Below are 12,783 nucleotides of genomic sequence, written 5' to 3'. Positions count from 1 at the left end.
CTGCGCCCAGACAGGATGGTTCCAACGCCACCAGACGTTGCAACACGCAGCCAGTCTGCTGGCCGGCCGGTGAACCGTCGGCCACCCTCCCCCGTGCTGCAGGCACCAGCCCAGCTGGTAGCCTCCCTCCTCCGGAGCGTCCCGGGCCTGGGAGGGTGGGGTTGCTGTCAGCCTCCCCAGGGGTCTCCTAGCCCAAGGGCGGGGCCTCCTGGGTCAACGCTGACCCTCTGCAAGGCGAGCAGAAGCGGCTGCCTTGGTCTCCGCTTTGGGGTGGGGTGAACCACAGGCTTCACATTCAAAAAGAGGTCCCCAAAGAGTCCCCTCGGCCTCCCACCGGCCCCTCCCTCAGGGCCGCTCCCGCTGGGACCTGGCCTCTGCTTTCCAATGAAAAGCAGCCTGGCGGGGGCCCCAAGGAGCCTGCTCTGGAGTTGATTTGCTGTGTGACTCTTGGATGAGTCACTTGGCATCTCTGGGTTCCACTGTCTCCAACTGGCCTCCCCGTGCCGTGTGAGGAAGGTCAAAAGTGCAAGAACACACTCCCCACCTCAAGGGTGACTCGGAAGCTTCAGGTGCTGCTGGGGGAGAAGGCAGAGGTTCTCAGAGCCTGGGGAGGCCTTTCCGAAAATTACAAAAGTAATTGGACCAGCCAGCAGCCACCCCACCCCACCCCCAGTAGGGCAGAAGTTGCGATTTCCTCAGGGGCTTCTCTGGTTGTAACAGTGAGGCCCACAGCCCCTGTTCTAGGTCTCCAAATCCCTAAGGCTTGAAAGTCCCACATTTTGTCTTAATTTAGCCCCACACAGTCCTGTCTCTATAATCTGAGGCTGTGAATGTCCCTGGGTTTGGTTCCAGGCTGTCCTAGACCTTGCTGTGGGCATCACTATGGGCTGGGTTTTTGTTTGTTTGTTTTTTGAGACAGGATCTCATGTAGTTCAGGCTAGCTTTGAACTCTCTCTGTAGCCTAGGCTGGGCTTGAACTCATAGCCATCCTCCTGCCTCAGCCTACTGAGAACTGGGATTGTGGGCATGTGCCACCATGCCCGGCATCTCTCATCCTCAAACAGTGGAACCATAAAACACACCTGACCTGTATGTAAGTCATCATCAAGACCCTGGCCAGGAGAGGCTGAACTAGGACACTTATGCTGGTAGATGACCCCTCTGGGAAACACTGGAGAGATGAGAATTCATCTGTCTTTTTAGAAAAGGAAAGACGAATTTTTACTTGGAACGACTCTCCACATCTCTTTCCGATTCTTTTTTTTTTGGTATCAGGGATCAAACTCAGGACCTTGCACAGCACCACTAAGCTAAATCCCCGGCCCAACTCTACATCTCTGTCATACCCCATCATGAAATTCAGTCACATAGCTTATGTGCCCAGCATACCCAGGCACCGGTGTGTCCCAGGGAGACCTTCAGCTAATTAGGCATAATTCATGGGCCAGCCTCCAAGGACAAGCCTTAAATGACTTGTAAATTGGGCGGAGGTAAGTATCCTACAGGCCATTAATTAGGAGTTGGCCTAATCTCTGAAAGGGCGAAGGTCAGCTGCCATGGAGTTGACCCTGCTGGCTGACTGGCGTCGCACTATCAGCTGGACAGCAGGGGACTTCAGGGGAGCTGGCCGGGTCAGCACAGCCTGCAGACCTGCCGGGCTCTGCTCAGGGCCCGGGGTGGGGTGGGGCAGGGCTTCCTCCGAGACCACCCCACCCCTGCACCGTCAGAGCATTCTGTGGGAAAAGCAGGTCCTCTCCCTTTCACCGATGTGGTCTTATCGTGTGCCCTACAGAAACTCTTCTGTGCTTCCCTATTGCTCTCTAAACTCCGCCTCAGGGCCACCCAGCACTGCCGACCCCTCGCCTCTCCCTACGCTCCTTTGTGTTCTGCTGGACAAACTCTCTAAGATTCCCTGGAGGAACCGACCTCTCTCCCCTGTGCATCTCTAGATGTGCCCTTCCTTCTGCCTTCGACCTGGTCCTAGGCAGAGCAGGGCTTCCTTTCCGACTGCCTGGTTTTGGATCCCAGGGCTATGTGCGTGCTGTGCGACCTGGGGTAAGTAGTCACTTCTCTGAGCTGTGGTCCTTGCACCTTCATAGCTGTCCCAGTTGCTACCTCAAGGGTTGCTCTCAGGCGCAGATCAGACTGTTCTATGGAAAATGCTTAGCATGTGGGAATCGCTTCATTGACAATGACAGTGTGTCGAGACCACCTGGCAGCCCTGTCTCCCCATGCTCTGCCCTAGCCACCTTGTCCCCACTGTGTCACTGCAGGCTGCGGGCCTGTCTCCCCAGCCAGATTCAGCCGGTGTCACACCTGGTCCCTGTGACCTTGGAGTCTCCCCCGAGGGCTGTTCCCTCCCCCTTCCCCTGCAGCAAGTCCCCAGGAGTGACTCAGAGCCTTCTTCTGTGGAGGAGCTGCCCATTGGGGGGGCAGTGAACGCCCATTTCTGTCCATGGGCAGACCCTGTCGGTGACTTTCCACGGCCCCAGCAACATTGCCAGCTGCTCTCCAGCTGGGATAGTGACACCGTCCATTCCGGGGGACTCCCTGGCATCTGGAACAGCAGGTGCTCAGGGCAGAGCCAACCAACGGTTCCCTAACCTTGGCCAGCGTTCTCTGCCATCTCACAAAATCATGCCTGGGTCCCTGCTGGGACCAACACTGCCACTTTATAGATGACAAAACCAAGGCCTGGGGAGTGATCAGCAGAATTACAGGCCCGAGGCTCCCTCCCTACTCCCCAGCACCTGCAACTGTGTCACCTTACAGGGGAAGGGGGGAGCTGAGGGTGCAGCTGGAATTAAAATCGCAGATAGGCGGACTTCGATATGGAGAAGTCGCCCTGGAGTACGGTGGGATTGGTACAATGGCAGGGATGAGATGAGGCCTGGGGCAGAAGCAGGGACTCTGGAAGTGATGTCAGCCCTGGGAGACGCAGCTAGGACTTCTGATCCAAGCGCTGTCAGTCAGTGAGCACTGCTCTGCGCCACCAAATCGGGCCATTTGCAACAACAGAAGCTCAGAGAAGGGACTTGTCCAGGCCTGCAGCCCCACAGTGGAGTCTCCAAAATATCCCCTCGCTCGCACGCTAACTTGTCAGCACCCTTAAAACAAAGGAATCAAACCAGTCTTGCAGAAATGCCATGGAGACACCTGTGGAATTTGCAAAGAGAGGGCTGGGGGAAGCCACACCGTCGTGACAAACCCCTAACATTCATTTTGTGCTGAGAACGTTAGACATGTTATCTCATCCAATCCTCATCTGGCAGGTGAGGAAAGAGGATCGGAGAGGTCCAGCAACTTGTCGTGGTTCACCCAGGAAGTGACTAGAAGAGCCAGTGTATAAACCTGGGTATGCCTGACTTCTGAACTAAGAATCCAAAGTGCTATGTCACACCAGCTCCTCCAGGAAAGAAAACCCACGTACACACTCACACTTCTGCCGACCTGAAGGCTCAGGGGATGGCGCTGGAGGTGAGGCCTGGGACCTGCCCCCAAACGAGGAGAGACTTTTCGCAGGGCACAGTGCCCCACGTCCACCCTGAGCCTGTCTTGTGGTTCCCGAGTGCTCCGCTTCGTCTGCTGTGTGCTAACTGAGAAGTGGCCCAGGCAGGCCAGGTCAGGCTGCCCTTGGTGACTTTGCTGGCTTGGGCCCTCAGGCACCCTGTATCTGGGATTCAGTAAAGATGCCTGCCCCGCGCCCTCTCTCTCCAATTCCAGCATCTCCGGGAGAATCCACACCCACATATACTCTGGCCTGGTTGGGGCCGGCACACACCTGCCTGTGAGACCAGCCTGTAGCCGCAGCAGGCCAGTCCCAGAGTGTCACCTGTGCCTGGCTGAGGCTCACTCCATGTTCTGCTGGGGACTGCATTCCTGCCCCTCCCAGAACTGCCGGGCAGAGGTCCTGCGTGTCCACTGGGCCAGCAACACTGAGCTCCCAGAGCCAGGCTGGGCATCAGCCTGACCTGGGCCCCGTTGGTCCCAGAGCCCATGAACTATCTGAAGGACAACCCTAGACTGAGCGACACCAGGTCACCTGTCTGATCCAGTTAGACACCCTGACTACTAAGGACACAGCTGTGCTGCTTCCTGGGGCCACGAATATGTCTCTTTCATGCACTTGAGAGGCTACACAGCTCACTGGTGAAGAGCAGGTGGGGGCGTGTCAGAGCATATCCAGTCACTTTCAAGTGTGCAAAGTGCTACGAGGGCCCCCCATGTAGTAAGTGCTCAGTAAACACTGGCATTCACTGGCTCTGATGGTCTGATCCTGCATTTATTCAGGCAAGAAACATTTATTAGGCACCCATGGTATACCAACACCAAGTCAGGAATACCCAGTGTAAGAGGAACATGCTTTCCGTCCTCTCTAAGTCTTAGACTCTTCTGCAAAGAGAAAGAACAGGCAGCACAAAGCATGTTGGGTTGTCATGGTAACCACTGGCTTGGGCCTCACGCAGTTCAGCCCTGACCAGTTGAGCCCAGCCTGAGCCAGAGATGGGCGTGGCCAACAGCCTGTGGGGAAGTGGGTGGGGTGGTGCGGGGCTTGAGCGATGGGGAGGAAGCCCCACCTTGGCTTGGCTCTTCTGGCCCCGGCTCAGGGCCGCGGAAAGGCTGGACCAGCCCTGCTGATAAAGGATGTGGCCCTGGTCACCAGCATCACAGCAGGGAACGTGCCAGGCTCTGAGCCCTCACATCGGACACAGGCCACGATCCTTCAGGGCTTCTGTGGCCTAGCAGGAGGGGCCCCTGGGGGGCAGCGAGTCAGGGCAGTGGGTTCTTTGCTTTTCGCCTCTACGCAAAAGGTACAAAGCTGGGGCTGGGGTGGGGCGTCCACTGCCACTTCCTCCTCAATGTCCCTAGTGGGAAGGGGTCACATTTTTGCAAATGTGCTCACAATGCATTGGGAGCTTTGTATGTGTTACTTCACTAAACCTTCACACGGTCATGTTTCAGATGAGGAACCAACACCAAGCAAGATACTGTCCCATGCCCAAAACTGTACAGCAGACCCATGGGAAGCCCTAAGGTCTATGGGGTTAGGAGCCAGTGCCTACAAGTCTGGCTGCACTTGGAGTTGCACAGTGCTCTGGCCAGCGAGCTGTCCTCTGCCGTTCCGAAGACCCCGGCCACTGTGACACTGACTGTGGGCCGGCCTGGGCTTTAGGGCTATTGTTGCCAAGTTACATTCTCTCTTTGGAGACAGAGGGGTGGGCAGAGGTCTTCTGAGTCCGTTCTGGCCGGTCACCTTGGGCTTGGAAGAGGGACCCTGGTGGGGGCTGGGATGGCCTGGGGGACATGGGGGACCCTGCCCTGAGGACAGAGGCACAAGCTAGCAGAGGGCCCTTCAGTCGTGAGCTACATCACCTTGGGGTACAGGGCCAAAGGCTGAGGCAGAAGGAGATCGCATTCAGCAAACCTGAGCAGGGGTTACCCGGGGAGAGGAGCGGTAGCAGTGACTTCCTAGAATTGTTACTGTCAGGGCCACATTTGTTTCTTTTCTAAAGCACACCAACATCTGACATGGGATTCTAAGCTGCAGAGTGGAGGTGAAGCTGGTTTGGTGAAGGGGAGGCTGGGGCCCCTCCTCCTGGGACCCCCTAGGGTGCCATGGCACTCACTTTGAACACGCGTCCCCTGTAGGTCTGCCTTAGGGTCTGCCGGGGCTCGGATGCTGGAGGAGCAGGACCCGTGGGAGGGGGACAGTGACCTACGCTCTCCTCCCCTGGAGCACGTGTCACTGTGGACAAAAGGCCACTGAAGAGCAGATTCGAGGTCACATTTCTCAGAACAGTGCTTAGGGCCAGTGGCCTTTGTCAGGCTGACCACTGCTGGCATTCAGTGCCTGGAAGAGTTTTCATGGCCCCAGTCCCAGCCGTCTTAGGTATCTAGGACAGGCACGTTGTGTCGTTGACATCCCCCCCACCCCGGAACTGGGGATTGAACTCAAGACCTTGCGCTTCCCAGGCAGGAGCTGGCACCACTGAGCTAAATCTCTAGCCCTGTTGTCATTCTTCTTGGGACAGGGGTCATAGTTGCTTCAGATCCCTCATGGGCTCTATCACCAGCCAGAGACTGACTCACTGTATCCCCCATGGTGGTCGCCTCCTTCAGGTAGTCTTCCAAGATTTCCCTGTGTGTACAGTGCTCGCTCTCTCCCTCCCTCTCCCTCTCTCTCTCTCTCTCTCTCTCTCTCTCCTTTCTCTCCACAGGCAGGGGTGCAGGGAGCTTTCGTTCATCCCCAGCACTGGGTCCCTGCGCCTTTAAAGATGCATCTCTTCTGAGAATCCTCAGGCTGGGGTGCAGGGAGCTTTCGTTCATCCCCAGCACTGGGTCCCTGCGCCTTTAAAGATGCCACACTGCTTGTCCAATGAAAGAATTCAACTGTGCTGTTCTCCTGCCTATCCGATGGCTCTTTAGAGTAAACCGTGCTAACTGTTGACTACCTTAATCCTTTGGCGAGCATCCCATCCACTGGATGCAAATACCACTCACTGCTCAGGGCTCTAAAGGAACGTTTGTGTAAAAGTGGATTTCACTGCAGCCTGCAGCCTGTGACTCACACACTTGCTTATCAAACTCTCCTCCAGAGTCCTCTGTGCGCTGGCCTGGGATTTAACAGTTGGTCTCCTGACCTCTCCCTAACCCTGCAACAGGCAGGCTGGGACTGGCTGAGATTATCTGTCCCGGTGGGGAAAGCTCTGGTTCGGAGGCTGGGAACCTGGGTGCAATCTCTGCCTCCAGAGCTGTGTCCTCTGCGCGTCACAGCGCCTCCCTGCGCCTGCATCTCAGAAGTGGTCGCAGCCAGGTCTGAGCAAGGCTGATAGGCACAGCCATGTGTGGTAAGGCAGTCTCGTACCATGCCAGTAGCGTACATGATCCCGGCCACGAACAGGAGGACAGCGGGATCTATCACTGGTCATGCATGACCCGTCACACCAACCACCACAGAAGCCCACAGAGGACCCCAGCAGCCGTTTGGGAGCCGCAGGTCTCCAAGTTCAGACCAAAGGGTGTGAGCACGCCGGGTCCCCTCCTCCCCTCTCCCTACCCTGGAAAACGTGGCAGAGGGACCCTGGTGAGGTCATGCTGAAAATGTCATCTTTCCATTTTTAAGGGCTGACTGATTAAGTGTGGGTCCTGCCCCCTGCCCGTCTGGGTTCCTGTCGTAGATGTCATTCTGCTGATGATGGCTCAGAATTTAAGGCGTGGAAGGGATACTTAAAGAGCAGCCTGCTCATTTGCAGAGAGCTCCAGAGGGCGGGAAGGTGTCCCTCTTGCAGGATCCAGGGCCACATGGCGAGTTCTCCACAGGCCTGGTACAGCCTTCCAGAACCTTCTGGAACACATGGGTGCCTGCGCAGTACTGGAAGGCGGCTTACACCGTCCCCTACCTCTTACACAGTCAATGACACTCCCTCAGATTTGCCCCCCAACCCAAGCCATGGCTTCTAGTCCTCGTCCTCCCAAGACTGCTCCCGGGACACCCTCCAGCTCCTCTGGGACACTCAGCTGTTGACAGTTCTCCGGGAGCCCTTGGACCATGCAGAACTGAAACTGTGGATCTGCCTAGCTCTTCCGGGGGGAGTTAAGCTTTCTTGCCCTTAAGTCACCTGATTGGAGTCCACGCTTGCTCCCAAAGCGCCAGCAGCCTTTTCAATCTGGGGATGGTCCCCGCCTCAGGAATGCTAAGTGCCACCGGGAGCCTGGTTTACACAGTTCCGGGGACATCTCCAAGGCTGACCTTGCGCAATCAATGGGGGAAGTGACAGTCGCCCTTCCTCAGAGCTATGTCACCATGGAGCTGGTCCTCATTCCTTATTTGGGGGCTCCCGGAAGAACCACTCAGGACCCAGCTTCGAGCAGGGTGGCCCTGCAGACCCCTGCACCAGGCCAGGAGGCCGGTGCCTGTCACCTGCCCAGCTGCCCCATGCTACCGCCTGACTGAAGGTACAGAAAAGCCCCTGCACAGTGACAGCAAGCCCTGCGCTTGGCACAGCATGCAAAGAGGAGAAGCAGCCTGCCTGTTGCGATGTTCCCAGGGCGGGGGTGGGGTGGGGGGAGGGGCTGCCAGCCACCTCGCATCTGGACCCCACCCTTCGTGTGACCACCTCACCCGCTGTCCCACTGCAGCAGCCAGGCGACCTTGCTAAGACTGTGTGTGTCCCTTCTTCACTCAGAACTTGCAAGCAGCTCCAGTTTCATTCAGGGTCAAAGCCAAGGCCCGGTGAGGAGCCTGCAGGAGCCCTCACTCTTCCTGTGCCCAAAGGCTGCCCCCTCCTCCCCACCGTGCCTCCCAGTTCTTCGCCTTTCCTCAGTGTCCCCTTTTCAGTGTGGCCTTCCTGCCACCCTCTCTCGAATCCTAGTCCTTCCCATTTCTGAGCTCTGTGCCCTGTTCCCCTTAATGCAAACCGCAATCTCATGCACTATTGTCATTATTCCATTAAACACCTCTCCCTGCCCCCCTGATATGCAGAATCTGTCTTTGTCTCTGTCTCTCCCAGGCTTCTACATGGGTGGGGACTTTCATCTTTTGTAATTTCCCCAGAAATAACACTGTTCAGTGCCCAGAACAGTGCTTGGAACAGAGTAGATGCGCAGTAAACTTGTTCAGTGTATGACTATGTGAATGAGTGAGTCCATACGAACCCCTCACTTGCTAACCTGTTCTGATACCTCGGCACTCCCTTGAGAAACCAGGCACTTGTCCATTTCGAATTCTATCTATCACTCACTTTAGGGAGTGCTGCGGTGGGCGAACACACATTTGAGTGTGCTAGAATCTAGATAGATGCGCTTCTCTTGTTTCTATTTCGCTCAACTGCTTCCTGATCTGCACGGCTCAGCCAAACAACGTTTGATATATTTTGAGTCTCTTACAGACACTGTGAATTCTTACATCGCATCTCCAAAGGCACAGGGAGAATGGACCTTCTCTGTGTGGTTCAAGGTAAGGAGGAAGTAGGTTCGACCGCCAGAACCCTTTGGTGGTGGTAACTTCTGAGATGAGTTACAGCGATTGTGACAACCAGGCACCTTGCTTGGGGAGAGTGGACACCTTCTCATAAACATAGTGAAGAAGGCCGGGGATGTAGCTCAGTGGTTGTGCCACCTGCCTTGCAAGTGAAAGGTCCTGAGTTCAATCCCCAGTTCAAAACAAACAAACAAACCAAAACAACACTAGATACAGTGAAGATAATCTTCTCAAAATGATAGTAGTGATGAGACAGAAATGAACCACGGACGGTAACCGTAATGATAAATTTCAGGGCACAACTGGCAGCATCTAAATAGACCAAAGGGACTCCCCGCAGTCATAAACATGTGTGCTTGGGGTGGGAACAAACAAAATCTCAGAAGAACCGGAGGCCTGAAGAAATATCAGAGGGTCATGTAGACCTAGGCCGGGCTAGGTGGGACCTGGTGATTTGGGTTCACTGTTTGTAAGTCTGGCAAGCACTGTCTGTAGCCCAAAGAGAGATAATGTGGTGACCTTAGGATAAAAACTGTGAAATTTTGCTTGATCTCCTAGTTAGGGAACTGAGGCCTTCAGTCTCATGAAAGCTTCAGGCTGGGAACATTAACATCAGCAAGCACTGGGGTAAATTCACAGCAGACAGCTGTTTGGAAGTGAGCGTGGGCATCTCATGGAAAGACAGCACAGCCTATTTTCCAACCAGAAACTTGAAAATGACTAGCAGAAAGACTAAAATCATCAGGGATGGGGAACAGCCTTTTTCTTCCCAAAGTCACTTGTTATAAGTCACCTAGCTTGGGTAATCTGTAATGGAGGCCACAGGCAGCAATCTGCCTTTGCCGTAAGTGCCTGGCCCTGTCTTGGGGGTCTTATTCCTGTTTGCTTTGCTCCCCATGGGCCCAGCTGCTTTGGTACCTGCCAGACACCACAGGCACTTTGCTGAGCTGAGTCCCTAAGGCCACTGTCAAGGAAATGACTGTGGGTGTGGGAAGGATTCACGAATCTAGCCAGAAGGCTAGTTCCTCGCAGTTGTCGTAGGAACAGGGCCACATGCCTCTTACACACTAGGAATTCAATAATAGCCAAGTGGGTAGGACTCAAAGCTGGTTCGCACACTACTGGGCCTGTGCATAGTGTCCCTGCTTCCGCAGGGCCCAGGGCTCTTATCCTGGGTGTGATATGGGCCACTACAAAGACTTCCTTTCAAACTCCCCCATCTCCTGAGCTTCTGTTCAAACGGTGCCACTCTCAGAGGCTCTGGAGCCTGCATGAGCAGACACTCACTGGAACCCTTGGGGAAGGGGAAGGGGGATGGCTGGAAGTATTTCTGGGAGGAATCCTGGGAGGGCACAGAAAATAAAGGAACGCTGTGGGCAGTGGGGATGACCCAGTACAAGCCTGGCCCTGTGAGACCCTAGGGGCACTACCCCTGCTTGGTATAACCCTGGCACTCTGTACCAACAGCCCCTTCTTGGTTGGGAAATTTTGAACTCTTGGATCCTGCGTATCCCTTATTTGGGACAGTCCTGTAGCCTGAGGCTTATTATTACCCCAAAATATTGCTGGATTCCATTGAACTCAAGGTCACCATGGGAAAATGGGTTGTCACTCCCTTCTCCTGGACATGTCAGCTGTTTGCAGAGGTGCTGATACTACTTCTTTCTCTTTTGGGGACCTTGCCACAAGATCCGATCCCACTGGAATGTAGGCATGGGGGCTCTTGGGTAGCTTCTACTTCTACCGGGGAAGCAGGGAGTCCCATGGCTCAACAGGGCAGCCTCTCTGATGTCACTGTAGCCGGTGGGTGGCAATGACCCTCCCCAACTCTCTGGTGCGTTCCTACACCAACCTCAAGCCCACGGCTCTAACCATAGTCCCGCGGCTGCTCAGTTGTCCCCCACCCCATAATGCTTGGCCCTTTGTCCCCAAGCCCACTGTGGCTCTGGGAGTTGTCCCAAAGGCCACTCACTGGCCCTAGATGCACTGAGACAAGAAGCTGCGATTCCAAATCCCCCCCCCCCCGCCTCAAGAGCAAGCGGAAAGGCTCATTAGAAAGTGGCTCCAGTTATTGGTCCGATAATAATTATGAGCTAGAGAGAGCCCTCGTGGTCATCCTGCCTGGTTCCTGCCACCAATTCAAAAGTATTTCTAATTGGCACTGGTTGTCCCTGGAAGAGGGCAAGTTAGGTGGGGCTATGACTCCCAGCGCATGAACCTTCAGGCTCCACTCTGCCCTCTTAAACCCACCCCCACGACTATCTCCCTCCTCCAATTTAGGATTGTTTATAGTCAGTGAAGTTTTTCCAGATTGACTAAGAGTTCCTCTTATGCCTACCGAGGTCAGTTACCAGCGCAGTGGAAGAGCCTAGGACTGGAGCCAGCTGGGAGTCAGAAGAGTCTCTGTGCTGGGCAGACAGCTAAGGAATGAGAATCACACAGGCAGCTGTCCCAAGCCACCCTCTCCTCCTCGGCCCTGACCCTTCTCTACCAAGGGCTTTGGGAGCCACCTCCAGGGAGGGAAATGCTGAGGACAGGTTTGTTTCCTTCCTCTTTTTCTGTGTGTTTAGGGGTTAAGGACACTTCCGAAGTCCCCTTCCAATTGCAAGGTCAAGCAGCTGTCCAAACCACCCCAGGAGGAGAGGAAGTCCTGGATAGCTCAGCCTCAGCAGGCCTGGGGCAGCCTGGCTAAGGAAGAGTTAATCGGCAATCAGCTTTGGCTGATAGTTCAGACTCCAAAGTTCAGCCCCAGCCCGAGCCACCCCGGAGGAATTGTAAATCTCAGGGCAGAATTTAACAAAAGAAAAGCAACCTGGAACTACAAGCGGGCTTGGTTTCCACAGTACATATTTACTTAATCCCCAAGGTATGTGGCTCCACGTCAGATCAGCTGGCTTTGCTGGCCCCTTCACCGCTCCCCCATTCACAACAGTTTAAATTTCAAGTTAATTCCCTGTTTTCCATCTTCCTCTTCACTGGGCTGGCTGGAAACAGCCCGGCCTGCCAGCCTTCATTCCCTCTCTCTATTGCTCTTGTCACTGAGTGAGGCAGCCTGGCCTGAGTTGGGTGACAGCTGCCTCACACTCTACTCTGAAGCACCAGGTCTGCGAACACCAGGGCTGGAGGTGCTGGGACCATCAAAATGTCAGGCAGTGCCCAGGGATACCTCCCAACCTCTCTGGGACGTGCAGGGGGAGGGGACAGGGTTGAAGGTGAGAACAAGGGGTCTTTATCCTAGACTGCTTAACCTCGGTCCTTTTCCCTGGTTTCCAAACACCTGGGCTTCCCAGTGCCTGTCCTGCTGGTCTATCAGCCCAGCCAGATCCTTCCTTTTCAAGCCCAAGCCGAGTATCCCACTCCCGTGCCTTCAGAACTGCAGCCGCCCAGGTTGGGCTGGGAAGGGGGTTGCCAAGGAAAATACCAGGCGCCGGCTAGCAGGCTGCTCCCAGCTGTACCGAGGAGCCTGAGCCCTGAACTCACCCGGGTGGCTGAAAAAAGGGAAAGGGTTGGGGAGCGCGGGGGTGGGGAGCTGAGGGAGAGATTCAATACTTTCCTCAGGGAGGGAGGAACGTAGGGATGGGTGAGTTTCCTAAATTTCGAGGTGGGGGTAAGTAATTGGCCAGCCACCCATCCCCATAGGAACAGATCAGCTCCGGACCTGCCAAAACAGTCAGGTGCCCAGGAAATTTACAAGGTGAAAGCGACCAGCTCAGCACTGGCTGGTGACGCAGAGGAGCCGGGTGGTCGGCGACTCCCGGCTCCGGCAGCCGCAGCAGGTGGGCGCACCCCGCACCGGTGGTCCC

At 55.3% G+C, this 12,783-nt stretch overlaps 1 protein-coding gene across 4 annotated transcripts in view; it reads right to left on the bottom strand.

Moving 5' to 3' along the window:
* The window catches only part of Dhrs3 (dehydrogenase/reductase 3), a 33,805-nt gene that overhangs the window by 19,026 nt on the left and 1,996 nt on the right, over positions 1 to 12,783 (bottom strand). The window lies entirely within an intron of this gene.

The sequence above is a fragment of the Fukomys damarensis genome, unplaced genomic scaffold, assembly GCF_012274545.1.
Source record: "Fukomys damarensis isolate Sample0158 unplaced genomic scaffold, DMR_v1.0_HiC HiC_scaffold_23, whole genome shotgun sequence".
NCBI lineage: Eukaryota > Metazoa > Chordata > Mammalia > Rodentia > Bathyergidae > Fukomys > Fukomys damarensis.
This window is presented reverse-complemented; position numbering and strand designations above follow the sequence as displayed.